We start from the raw sequence: 12,456 nt of genomic DNA, 5'->3' as shown, positions 1-12,456 counted from the left end.
TCATATTATATTCTCAGCTTTGGTAATATATAAACTTGATAGAATACTAATACTAAAGTTCCAAAATAAATAGATACTTGTATTTTCCTGGTTAACTGTTCGATGTAACAAGTTCTGAAACTTTTAATACCTGTACTTATAGAAAACAAACAATGTTTTGTTTCATTATTTTAAATAAAGATATTCATTATTTAATCAAAATACAAGATAGAATTAATATCAATCCATCTGAATTTGTGGATGTTAAGAGGATTTGAAAATATAAACTTTAATAACGGGTTTAGTTAATTTTTTAAGGCTATCAGATCTATACAGTTATATATCAGTGTTATCGCAATATATTTCTGATTGTGTCGTGTATTTTTTTTTTTTTTTATGATAAAAGCCGCTCAAATAAAATTTACATTATATTCAACCTCATTATTATCTTCCTAACATCTCATCTAATTTGTTTCTTCAATATTTTGATACACTTCATAATACATCAATTATAACAAATTTCATGATTGTACGTTAAACCATTACTGAAATAAAATACAGGTTAGACAACATAACCCATCGGGTTGGTCTAGTAGTTAATGCGCCTTCCCAAATCAGCTGATTTGGAAAGTCGAGAGTTACAGCGTTCTAGTCCTAGTAAAGCCAGTTATTTTTACACGGATTTGAATACTAGATCGTGGATACCGGTGTTCTTTGGTGGTTGGATTTCAATTAACCACACATCTCAGGAATGGTCGAACTGAGAATGTACAAGACTACACTTCATTTACACTCATACATATCATCCTCATTCATCCTCTGAAGAATTATCTAAATGGTAGTTACCGGAGGCTAAACAGGAAAAAGAGAGAGGTTAGACAACATATACAATATTTTAATCATAATTTGAGTATTTTTGGACTGAGAGGATTTCAAAATGCCAATTACACAAAAACTAGGCAGTCCTTTTTACTACTGAGAGTGATACTTTTCCATTATTAGAAGAACCATTATTATTATGATTATTATATTATTATTAGTAATAATTTTTTTATAAATAAAAAATCAGTGCAGTTACTTAATGTTTAATAAATAAAATAAATTTACAATACAAATTTATTTAATCTCTTGCCCTTATAATTAATTTCATTCACTCATAGTGTTCTGCCTTTAGAGCAGGTCCTGTCACTGCTGCTGCTCTCCACCTTATACTATCCTTTGCTGATCTCCTTGTTTCAGCAAATTTTACCTTTTCCTTAATCCCATACATCATTTGAAATCTCTTTCTTTTCTTTCATTCACCAACTCTTCTTCGCATTCACAAATAAACAACTTCTTCTCATACAGTGTCCTAGCCATTTTCTTTTCCTGTATTCAATCACATTTAGAATTTTCCTGTTCTTTCCGATTCTCCTTAATGCTTTCCCATTTGTTACATCGTCTGATAACCTGACATTAATTATTCTGTGCCACATCCACATCTTAAATGCCTCTATTTGTGTTCTGTCTGTCTTTCTCATCATCCAAATTTCAGTTCCGTAGAGCATTACATCTAAATAAAATATCTCTAAATTTCTTCCTTAACACTAAGTTTACCTTTCCACACAGCAGTCTTTCCTTCTTATTAAATGCCTGCTTACTTCTTGATATTCTAGTTTTCATTTCTAATGTGCAGATTAAGTCATCCGTTATAAACCTCGCTAAATATTGATATTTCTTCACTTGCCCTAAAACTTGATTTCCTATCTTAACTTCAATCATCTCCTCTTTTGCACCTAATACCATACATTTTGTCTTCTTTTTGTTGATTCTTATACCTTGTCTTTCACAAGCTTCATTTAAATCATCAAGCATTTTATTTAATTTACTTGGGCTCTCTGCCAGTACCTCCACATCAACAACAAAACATATACATTCTATTCTTCTTTCCTCGATCATTATTCCTCTTTTCTCATTCAGACAACATTTAATTATTTCTTTCAGACATTTACTGAACAGTGTTGGTGACATGCAACATCCTTGCCTCACTCCCTTTACTATCCATATTCTTTTTGTTACTTTGTCTCCTACCCTCACTTTTATTCTTAAGTTATACTACAGCTCTTTTATTAGGCAACTCTCTTTCCAGTCAACTCCCTTCTTTTTTAAAATTAACAGTAATTTATTTCATCTATCTCTGTCAAATGCCTTTTCTAGATCAACAAATGCAACATACAGTCTTCGCCTCTTTTCCTATTTGTATCTCTCACCTATTACTCTTTGCAGCCCAACAGCATCTCCTGTTCTAACACCATTCAAACTCTTGTTCTTCTAAATCCACATTGTTCTTTCTCAATACTGCCATCCAATTTATGTATATCCTCTTATTTAGAACCCTTAATAGTACCTTAGCTGCTAATCTAATCATTCAACGTTCTTCAAACGTATTTCTTTTCTTTTCTACTAGTACAATTATTGTATCCCAGAAGTCTGCCGTCCACTTTCCTTCTTCAAATATTCTGTTGAAGAAGGAATAGTAACTATAGAACTAGTAATAATAACTCTCCTGGTCCTTTGAAGAGTTCAACTGGTAAATCATCACATCTCTCGGCTTTCCTTTTCTCAATATTTTAATTCCCTCATTTATTTCACATTTCAATATACTGTACCCTTTTTGATCTTCATGAGCTTTGTTCTCGTCTTCCACTCCCATATCTATTTCTCTCGGCTTTTCTCCTAAGCATATAAATCTGCAATGCATTCTTTCCATCTCCTCCCATTTATTTATATATCACTCTTTCTAATTTTTCTTCTAATACATCTTTGTGCACACACAACATACCCTCGCAGTTACTGTTCTGTTCTTATATCCTATAGTGATTTCCCAAGCCACCTGGCATTTTATTTGTATCCAAAAACAATTATTATTGATTTTCTTATATTTAATCATATAAATACATATGATGAAACTCGAACATTCTCAAAATACTTTTTCTTTTTTGTTACATTTGAATTGTATACATAAAAAAATAACATTACTTTCCTTAATTTTCCTTGCAACATACTTTAACAACTACATTCTTTAAATGTTCATCATAAAATTTTGTGAAAGTTTTCCTTAAGCTCATTCTGAAAAAGTGCTATATAAATTTTCCTTTAAAAGTCAGTTTCAATCTGATACAAATTAAAATTAACTATTGCCAAGTATGGAGAGTATGGTAAACACTTCAGAAATTTTAATTATATTTGAAACAATATGTTGGAAAATAAATTACATATGCATCGTTCGATAAATCAGTAAAATTTAAAGAATTTTGATACTGCAAAATAGTAACTCTTATTTTTTCAACAGAACTCCTTATTTTGTTTTAAATGTGGTCAATAACTTTGTAATTTATCACGTTAGATGGATGCTCACTTTAAACATCATTGTCAAAATTAATATACCTTCCGGAAATGATAGTCCTACTACTAACTTTTCACTACATGCTTTATTAACGTTATTTCTGATCTGTTTTTAGGCAAAACATAGAATTCGACTCATGTAGGCTATCCAAAGGGAAATATTTTAAAATGAAACGATGCCACATTCATATTATACAAACACAATCCTATTAACTATTGTTGAAGAGAAACAAGAATGCATTATCGGCCATAATTTGGCACCGTGAATAGTACCAACTTATGAAACAATTTCCTAGTCTTGCTTAAATAGAAACCACCAATCCGGGTATATTATGGAAAAACTAACTTGTCCGCTGAAGTTTGTTTAAACATTTCTCCAAATATTTCTATTTTATTTCATCGTTATATTACAGATAAAAAAATAAAGTTAAAAACATTTTTATAATTTCTATCAGTTTATTCTTCTTCATATTAACCCAGATTGTAATCCAATCTATCTTTTTAATATCAAAATATACTACTGATTCATACACTGTAGAATACCTCTAGTGTATCAAAAAATATATTGTCTTTTAATAACAAAAAAAAACAAATTTTTTTAGTATTTACTTAGTTTATTTACAGAATTTAATCTACACAAAAAAGCTAGTAGTAGAAAATAATCCCTAAATTTTGATAAAAAATCAGTTTTCTTTATTTTAAGGATGTGATTTTTAATACTTTAAATTAAATAAAGCTTAAAATTGGAAACGTTATGATGAGTTTATCTTGAGAGTATTAATGAAACGTGTGAATAAATTTTACTGTAATTCCTCTAAACTCTGTAAATTACTAATGTATTTATTTAATAATGTATGAATATCCAGTTTTAATTAAAATCACTGTTGCTGAACTTTGTAGCCATTTGCATAAAGGTTAAAGTTTTAACCCTTGCTTATTTATAAAGTTAAACATCCCATTTCAATTTTAACTGTAACCTTATTTATTTAATTTCTTCTCAAAACAATAATCATTTTGAAATAATTTGTTTAACCAAAAAAAATATTATAAAAATTAGCACACATCCATTTCTAGATAAAGAATTGTGTTTTAAGATATAATACTATTCATACATATTTCAAAATATCTTAATTGAATAAGTGAACAAAACATTTATAATACAATTAAAAATGTATCCTTTACCTGCCTGATAAACATTAGAAATTATCTCTACCCTGAAAACTGCACATTTTGTAAAACAAACCTGACAACAGTTTTTTTCCACCTTACCCCCTGGGCTGGGCATACAATTAAGTAAAGCTCAGCCCAGGGAAGTGTCCTTTTACTCTAAGGGAGCCTCCCCACCCACCAGCAGTAGATTCGGCACGGCAGGTTGTATCTTTTGATCTTTATTTTGCCTGCCTCTAATCCCCGGGAGGGGGTAACCACTATGTCGTTCTCGCCCCCCCCCCCCAGAAAAACGGATTTCGGTCTTAACAATTGTCTGCCTCTAACAGCCGCACGAGGTGACTGGGCCCCAAACGATGGTGGGGTTTCAGTCTTAATTTTACCCCTGACCTACAATAGCTCCGGAGTCCCCACCCGCTCAACGGAACCGACAAAACTAAGCATACCGGCCCTCACGGATAGAGCTGTCCTTACGCTAAAGTACACAACGTTTTCCTTCAGCGTCCTTAGCACGTAACACCTTCTTAGCATATGTGTCGAAGGCTCTCCAGCTCTCGTCTGAGGACAGCATGAAGAACACCAGGTTTTCGGGTCTTAATCTGCCGATGCCTGATTAGGTCCACCAAAAATGCCATTCTGCACACATAAATATGGTGTGCTCCGCTGTGTCCTCTCTGTCATAAAACATAATACTCTTAAGAATCATTGAAATCTCATGGACTATCAAATCCTGGTGAGACGACGAGGACAAATTTCTACCATTTCTGATCTGTCTGGTAACATTTTCGATGGCAGTGGCAACTTGTTTTCGTGTCAGTTTTGGTGGTTTCTGGGTGGCTATCAAACAAAACGACGGGTCTTCGATTTCTAACAGTGTGGCCAAGTGATCACTTGTTTCGTCTTGCAGGACTCTCCAGTTACACCTGGAGCAGTCCCATCGTCCGTCCATTATGGTTAAGTCCAAAATCGAGGTATGTTCCCTCGCCGCACAGGTAGGTGTGTGCTTATTTAAGCAGTAAAGACCATTCACCATCATGATATCTGAAAGAAACTCGCCGTGACGGTTTGTGTAAGGACTACTGGCGACAACAGCCTTGTAATTCAGGTTCCCCATCAGGATGATCTTCTGGGCGATCTGACAATGGCATCATTGAGTCTACCCATGAACGCCTCAAACTCATAAAATTCACAGTTGGGGCTGACATAGGCTCCAATCAGCAATGCATATAGTAATTCCACTGCTATCAATTCTTCTCTGTGGAACGACTGCCAGCCCCACCGTCAGCTATTATTCAGAATGACGTTATTCGACCATCTGTGAACCATTCTTATTTAAGTGTATATCGGTTAGGTTCAGTTGTTATAACGATGTTCTCACCGAGACCACTCATCCGTTATCATCCCACTAAGTCGTGGGAGTGAGAGTACTTCTATTGGCATTAAATAGGGCCAACTTAATCATTTCTGGTTGAGCCGCACGTCACGCCTCCGGTGCGGTGGTGATCAATGCTATTGCAATCCAAAAATATTTTCCTTCACGGCATTTCCTAATCTGGTGGCCTTTGGCACCACAGTTGTAGCACAGCTCCGTTCTGTTGGGACCCCGGCACTCAGCGCTCCTGTGCTCGGAGTCCCAACATCTGTAACAGCGATTGGATTCTTCTCTAATATAAGCTCGGCAGTGAACTCACCCGACTGCTATCCTCTTCTCTATGAGTTTATTTGCAGCTTTGTGTGTCGCCATACCCTCTTCTTATTGACGATATTCTGAAGTCCTCATGACACCCGGCAATTGCCTCGTTTATCTCCTCCTCTGATGTGTCCATTTCCACGTCTCTGACATGAACAACCGCTCTCCTGTCGCCTCTGGGGCGCATGTCAAAAAGTTAGACGGGGGTTATTTTTTGGGAGTCGAAAATGTATTCTCCCAAAAAACAATTCAAAAATTTTGGGGAAGGGGGTCAGGCAGTCCAGAAGGATCCGGGACGCCAAGATTCCGGGGGTTTTGGGAACGAAGGATCCTTATATCCTTATAAAGCGTGCGAGGACTTAGGACTGATGTAGGCGATTTCACCTACATCAGTGAAAATTGTTGAACATTTTTCAAGGTCCTTATTTACTGCTGTTAGCAGTGACGTCACTGAATTGTATTTCCTTGTTTATTCGACTTAGAATATTTCTTCTCTAACATCAATAACTTATACTATGGTTATATGTGAAAATCTAATGCACTCAGAAAAATCTAAATTATGGTACAATCCGTAATCCAAAAATCATGAAACTTTAAACACTTCTTCCGTAACCATATGTCAATAAACCACACTACTCTTCCAATTTAAAATCCACAAAAAACCGTCCAAATAAGTCACTAGAGCGCAGGCAACACAACCTTTCGGCATGAGCTTCTTTACTCGACTCTGACAACACAGTTGTAGGATTTAACCGTGACGTGGGTTGCCAACTGTGAGTTGTTTCTGATGCACGGCTTACACGTACATACACATATAGATTAATTTAAATTATTTATCATTTTATTTAAATATACCGTAATATTTTTTTCGTTTATTTAATTCAATGATTCTAAATAAAGCACACGGGTGTAGCGTATTTAATTTGCGCGGGTGTGGCGGTACTGGCGGCGACGGTCGGCACTAAGTAAACTAATACAAATTTCACAACTTACATAGAACATATTTCGCTTGTACGGTAGGCAGACTGATGTAGCCGCTAGGATTGACGCACCAAGTAACGAGTCAACCAGGCGATCGAGTATGACATCCAACCAGACCGAATTACTATTTTACACTTTAAATATTATTCATTTATTTAATTCTACCGCTCACCTGTGATGTCGCAACATAGCAGACTAAAACGCTGTACGTCGGTGCTACAAACCTTTGAAATATTAACTAAGTAAAATAAATAATTAATATTTAAAGTGTAAAAAATAATTTGGTTGGCAACACTGTGAAATTTCAAATTTCCCACTCCAAGATGATGAGGGAAAAGGAAAATTACAAGGTGACGGAATGCTTCACTAGCGCTCCTTGTGGTGACAGTGGATAGTATTAATACAGTATACTCACCTAGCATCTAGTTTAGAGCATTTTTTGGGGATGAGGGTGCGATTTTGCAAAACATTTTTTGCAAATATTGTTATTTTTTAATCGTTAACATATGTGTTTAAGAAAAATATGACCTTAATTATGCAAAATCCCGATATACTGAGGTGGCCTTACTCTTCAGCCTCATTCCCTTGACTTTTTAAGTTCAAAATTTAATGACATCAATGTCCCATATATAGAAGTAATCTGACCAAGTTTGGTTAAAATTGGTTCAGTAGTTCTGGAGATATAAGGTGATTTAGAGGCCCACACCGAACACACATATGAACACTGATATCCGGAAAATTTCCTTCCGGTTTTTTGGGTTCCTTAGATGCCAAAACGTCAATATCTGATGACAATACTTTTGGAACGATTACAATACTTTCCCTTTTACAGCTACAGCGCTATCTAGACGGGAAAGTAATAATTAATAAAACCATTTTAATTTGATACGTTCAAAAACATTAGACGTTATAAAAGATTACAGGAATTTTGTTTTGTTTTATGAACGGACAGTTTATCGTCGCTTAACTTTTGGTGAAGATAAGGGTTAAAAATGTTCCCATTCTATCAACGCCTCATTTAGAAAAAAAGTAAAATAAAAAATTAAAGTTTAGTTTAATGGAAAAATATAAACTTACAAAGTAGAATTTGATTGAAGAGAAAACGTTTTAGAAGTATTTCTTTTATTAAGTTTTATTTTTCAAAAACGTTATAGTTGCATTAATTCAAATTATTATTTCCACAGAGAATATACCTAGAATAGCTATATTAATGGGGAAAGTATGGTGATGTATCACTGGGTTATAATTCTTAGTAATTTACAGAGTTTAGTAGAATTACAGTAAGATTTAGTCATCATTTAGTTCCCATTTCATTTACACTTAAGCTAAGATATATTCAATAAATTGTAATTCCCTTAATTTTTATAAAATAAGGAAATAAATACTCTTATAATAATTTATAAATAAAACTTATAAATTCTTTTTCATCATACGTCATCAATCTTAAGGTCACCATCTATTACAGTAATCGGGAATGCTTTTTATATTACGTTCATAATTATTTACTTAATTTTACAAACACGATTTGTAATCTGAAATTACGATTTTTCCAAATGTGTGTGACGTGAAAATGGGAATCTTTAAGTTTTAGGGTCCAGCCAGAAACATAGGTGTGTGCGTAAGTATGTGTGTCGCATTGCATTTGACCTTATATTTCAGGACTGACCAAAATAATTTTCTTCAAATTTAGCTAAAATATTTCTATATATGGGACTTTAATCATATTAATTTTTTTCAAAAGTTGTTAAGGGAGTGGGAGGATATCTCAAGAAACCAATTTCGATTTTCTCCAGAGGCATTTTTGAGAAAACGATTAAAACAAATTTCTTATCTACAAATATAAATAATTCAGAAAATGTTTTTTTTTTTAATTAATCCTTCTCTTAAAATTGAAAGATGTTTTTTATTTTATCTAAATATTCTTTTAAATATTTTTTAAAATATGTTTGAAAGTTTATACTTCACAAATACAGAGCTATCAACAATATCTATAATAAAAAAAAAATTATAGACATCAGATCTAAAATGCGGAAATTTTTTTTTTTTTTAATTTTCTATTTCTTATGTTAGCCTTTACTGAAGGTATTAGATTTAGAGAAAATTTTACTTAAGTAATTTGTTAAGCTTAACCTAGATATGAATATTTCTAGAGAAATTTTACAACTTATAAAATAGAAAAATACAAAATGGGTAAACGGTACAAGGTATTTTCTATGACTTATTTTGTTTTATAAATGGACGGTTAATCGTCTCAATTCTTAGATAAGAATTGAGAAATTTTCCCTTCATAACAACGCCTAATTTAGAAAAAAAATAAAACAAAAAACTTCAATCCAATGGAACAATATAAAGTTATAAAAATAGATATTTATTACAAAAAAAATTGGAAGTGGGTTCTTTTATGGGCATTTTATTTTTACTTCCTTGAACGAAGTAAAGGAAGTATTGTGATCGCGAAAAATTTCTGTTTTTAGATCTCAACGGAAATATCCATTTTGACCATCCCTGAATTCATTTTGATTAGTTCCCGGCGTGACATCTGTACGTACGTATATATCTCGCACAACTCAAAAACGATTAGGATGTTGATATTTTGGATTTAGGACTGTTGTAACATCTAGTTGTGCACCTTCCCTTTTGATTAAAGTCGACTGAACCACAAGTGTTTAAAAAATCCTAAAAACTTGAATTTTGGACTTTTTCTTAACTGCATTAACAGGCTCTCTTGAAAGCTTTTCAACGATATATCATAGTAAGCGTACTTATTTTCATTGGTTCCCGAGTTATAGTCAAATGACATTTTAATTAATGAAATATTCTTACAAGGGGAAGGCACATCGGTTCGAATCAGGCTTCATTTCCTTCTTTTTATTTATTTATTTATTTTTTTTTTTAATCTAGGTATGTTGATTTATTAATAATTATTAACCATTGACTGTAAAAAAAAATTACGATAAATAAAAATTCAATAATAGCAATAAAAAAAACAAAAAAAAATATCAGAAGTTATTAATGAAATAAAATATGATATATTTTTCAGTAAAAAAAACAAAAAAAAAAAAAACAAAAAACATATGTATATGTAATTTAATAGGCGTACAAGAAAGTCATGGACACACCGGGTTGGTCTAGTGGTGAACGCGTCTTCCCAAATCAGCTGATTTGGAAATCGAGAGTACCTGCGTTCAAGTCCTAGTAAAGGCAGTTCTTTTATACGGATTTGAAAACTAGGTCGTGAATATCGGTGTCCTTTGGTGTTTGGACGGTACAAGACTACACTTTATTTACACTCATACATATCATCCTCATTCATCTTCTGAAGTAATACCTGAACGGTAATTCCCGGAGACTAAACAGGAAAAAAAGTCATTCATGTGGTATCTACATCAGATTTTTCGATAAGGTTATGGTTACATTAATTAAAATTATTATTTATCTATATTAGTTTTTTTTATATGGTAAGCTAAAAAATGTTTAGTTTTTATGAAAAAATATATTAATAATGTCCAACTGCCTACGAGATGTAGTACCCACCCCTACCGTTCTCAATTTTTTTCTAATTCTCCATCCGGTGATTAAAAACGCTTTTTAGTAAATTCACTTATACTTCAAGTTATCATGGCAAATTTCATGATTATAGGAAAAACGTTTTTGATGCAAAGCGCAATAGAGTACATACATACATATATGTGCACGCCCGAGGACAAGCACACACATTTTGTTATAGCATCAATATTTAATATTAATCTCTTTAAATATAATTTGGTTGTTTTTATTTTTCTTATCATTGCTGATACCTTTATAGAGAAAAAACGATTCAAAAGAGAGACAGATATAAACGAGCGTCGGTTTTGAATCTGATGGTTTTAAAACTGCTTTTATAATTTTATTACCTGCTACCACAAATTTCGTTGTAACAATTCAAAACTATGTACAGATTACGATAAAAACAAACTAGAAGTGTCAAATTTCACAATCGGTTGGAGACAGTGGTTCTAATTTATTTGCTACTTAGGAGTACGTATTCAATTTGAACTGAAATTAAAATGATTATCGAATTTTAGATTTTAATCATGTTTATTAATTATCAACTTCCATTAAACCTTTGAAAAACATACATATATTTACAAACATTTAATGATTTTCAATTATACTTTGAGCAATATTAATAATTTTTACAATGCTAGATCTGTTGACAAGGTAGTCCTATTGATTTCATTTTTGTACACTCGAATAACTGGTTGTACTTTAACAACCAAGAGTGTTTCAACGTACAAAGGATCCTGAAGTTTAATTAAAACATCTCTAGGACCATTTTATTAGCAATAGTAAACTTCTGTTTACAATGTTCATAAATATCAATGAATTGCTGCTGCATAATAGCCGTGAACAATTGATGCATACGTGAAACTGCACTTTCCGTAAATTTTTCTTTAAGTTTTAACTAGAGATTCCTAAATTCCGTATTATTTTAATTATGGATAATATGATCAATGCTGTTTCTTCATTATATCAATCAGTTTGTTTTGCAACATTTTGTCGTTGATATACCACTTGTTTTGATATCTCGTTAAGTGACTAATAGTACCACCTCGTCTTTGTCTACGAGGTATACTGATTACGTAATTATTCATACTTTTATTCTAGAACTCAAATATAAATTCTTTTAAAATTAATGTTTAACTCATCTTAATATACTTTTCATTCCACGTATCATTATAAAACAGACTACTATTTCAAATCTAATTTAAAATTATTCGAAAGCTTTGTTTACGTATATCATTCACATAACCTGTATACGTTTTTTATTCTTTTATAGGTTATAAAAATCGAATTATAGCCAAAAGTACACAAGTAATCGATTTAAATAGATCATTTAATAAAAGTCAATACTGTAACATTTTGGAAGCAATATTTCTAGAAGTATCAGAAATGAATTGTGCAACTTCTTTTACTCTTTTACTAGGCAGCTTGTGGCTAAAATTATTGGGGGTGCTGCTCCAGAAAATTTTTTTCTGGATCTTTTCAAGGCCATGGTTAAATTTTCTGTAAAATAAAAGGACCGAAAAAAGAATGAACCAATTAGAATAGCTGGAAGCAAGAAAACAATCTAATTCTATATTTTATCATATTCAAGAATATGGTACATATTCGGTTAAACTGAATAAATAATAAAATGTCAATACAGATAATATTTTTTAGTATTATTATATAATAACTTAATAAAATGTCCGCTTAAAAACATTGTAGCCCAG

The 12,456-nt window shown here is 32.3% G+C and overlaps 1 protein-coding gene across 3 annotated transcripts in view; it reads right to left on the bottom strand.

Annotated features, from left to right (window-relative positions):
• LOC142328462 (uncharacterized) overlaps positions 1-12,456 on the bottom strand; it is a 100,485-nt gene that overhangs the window by 49,854 nt on the left and 38,175 nt on the right. The window lies entirely within an intron of this gene.

This window comes from Lycorma delicatula, chromosome 7 (genome assembly GCF_047948215.1).
Source record: "Lycorma delicatula isolate Av1 chromosome 7, ASM4794821v1, whole genome shotgun sequence".
Lineage (NCBI taxonomy): Eukaryota > Metazoa > Arthropoda > Insecta > Hemiptera > Fulgoridae > Lycorma > Lycorma delicatula.
Note: the sequence above shows the minus strand (reverse complement) of the source record. Positions and strands in the feature narration are given on the sequence as shown.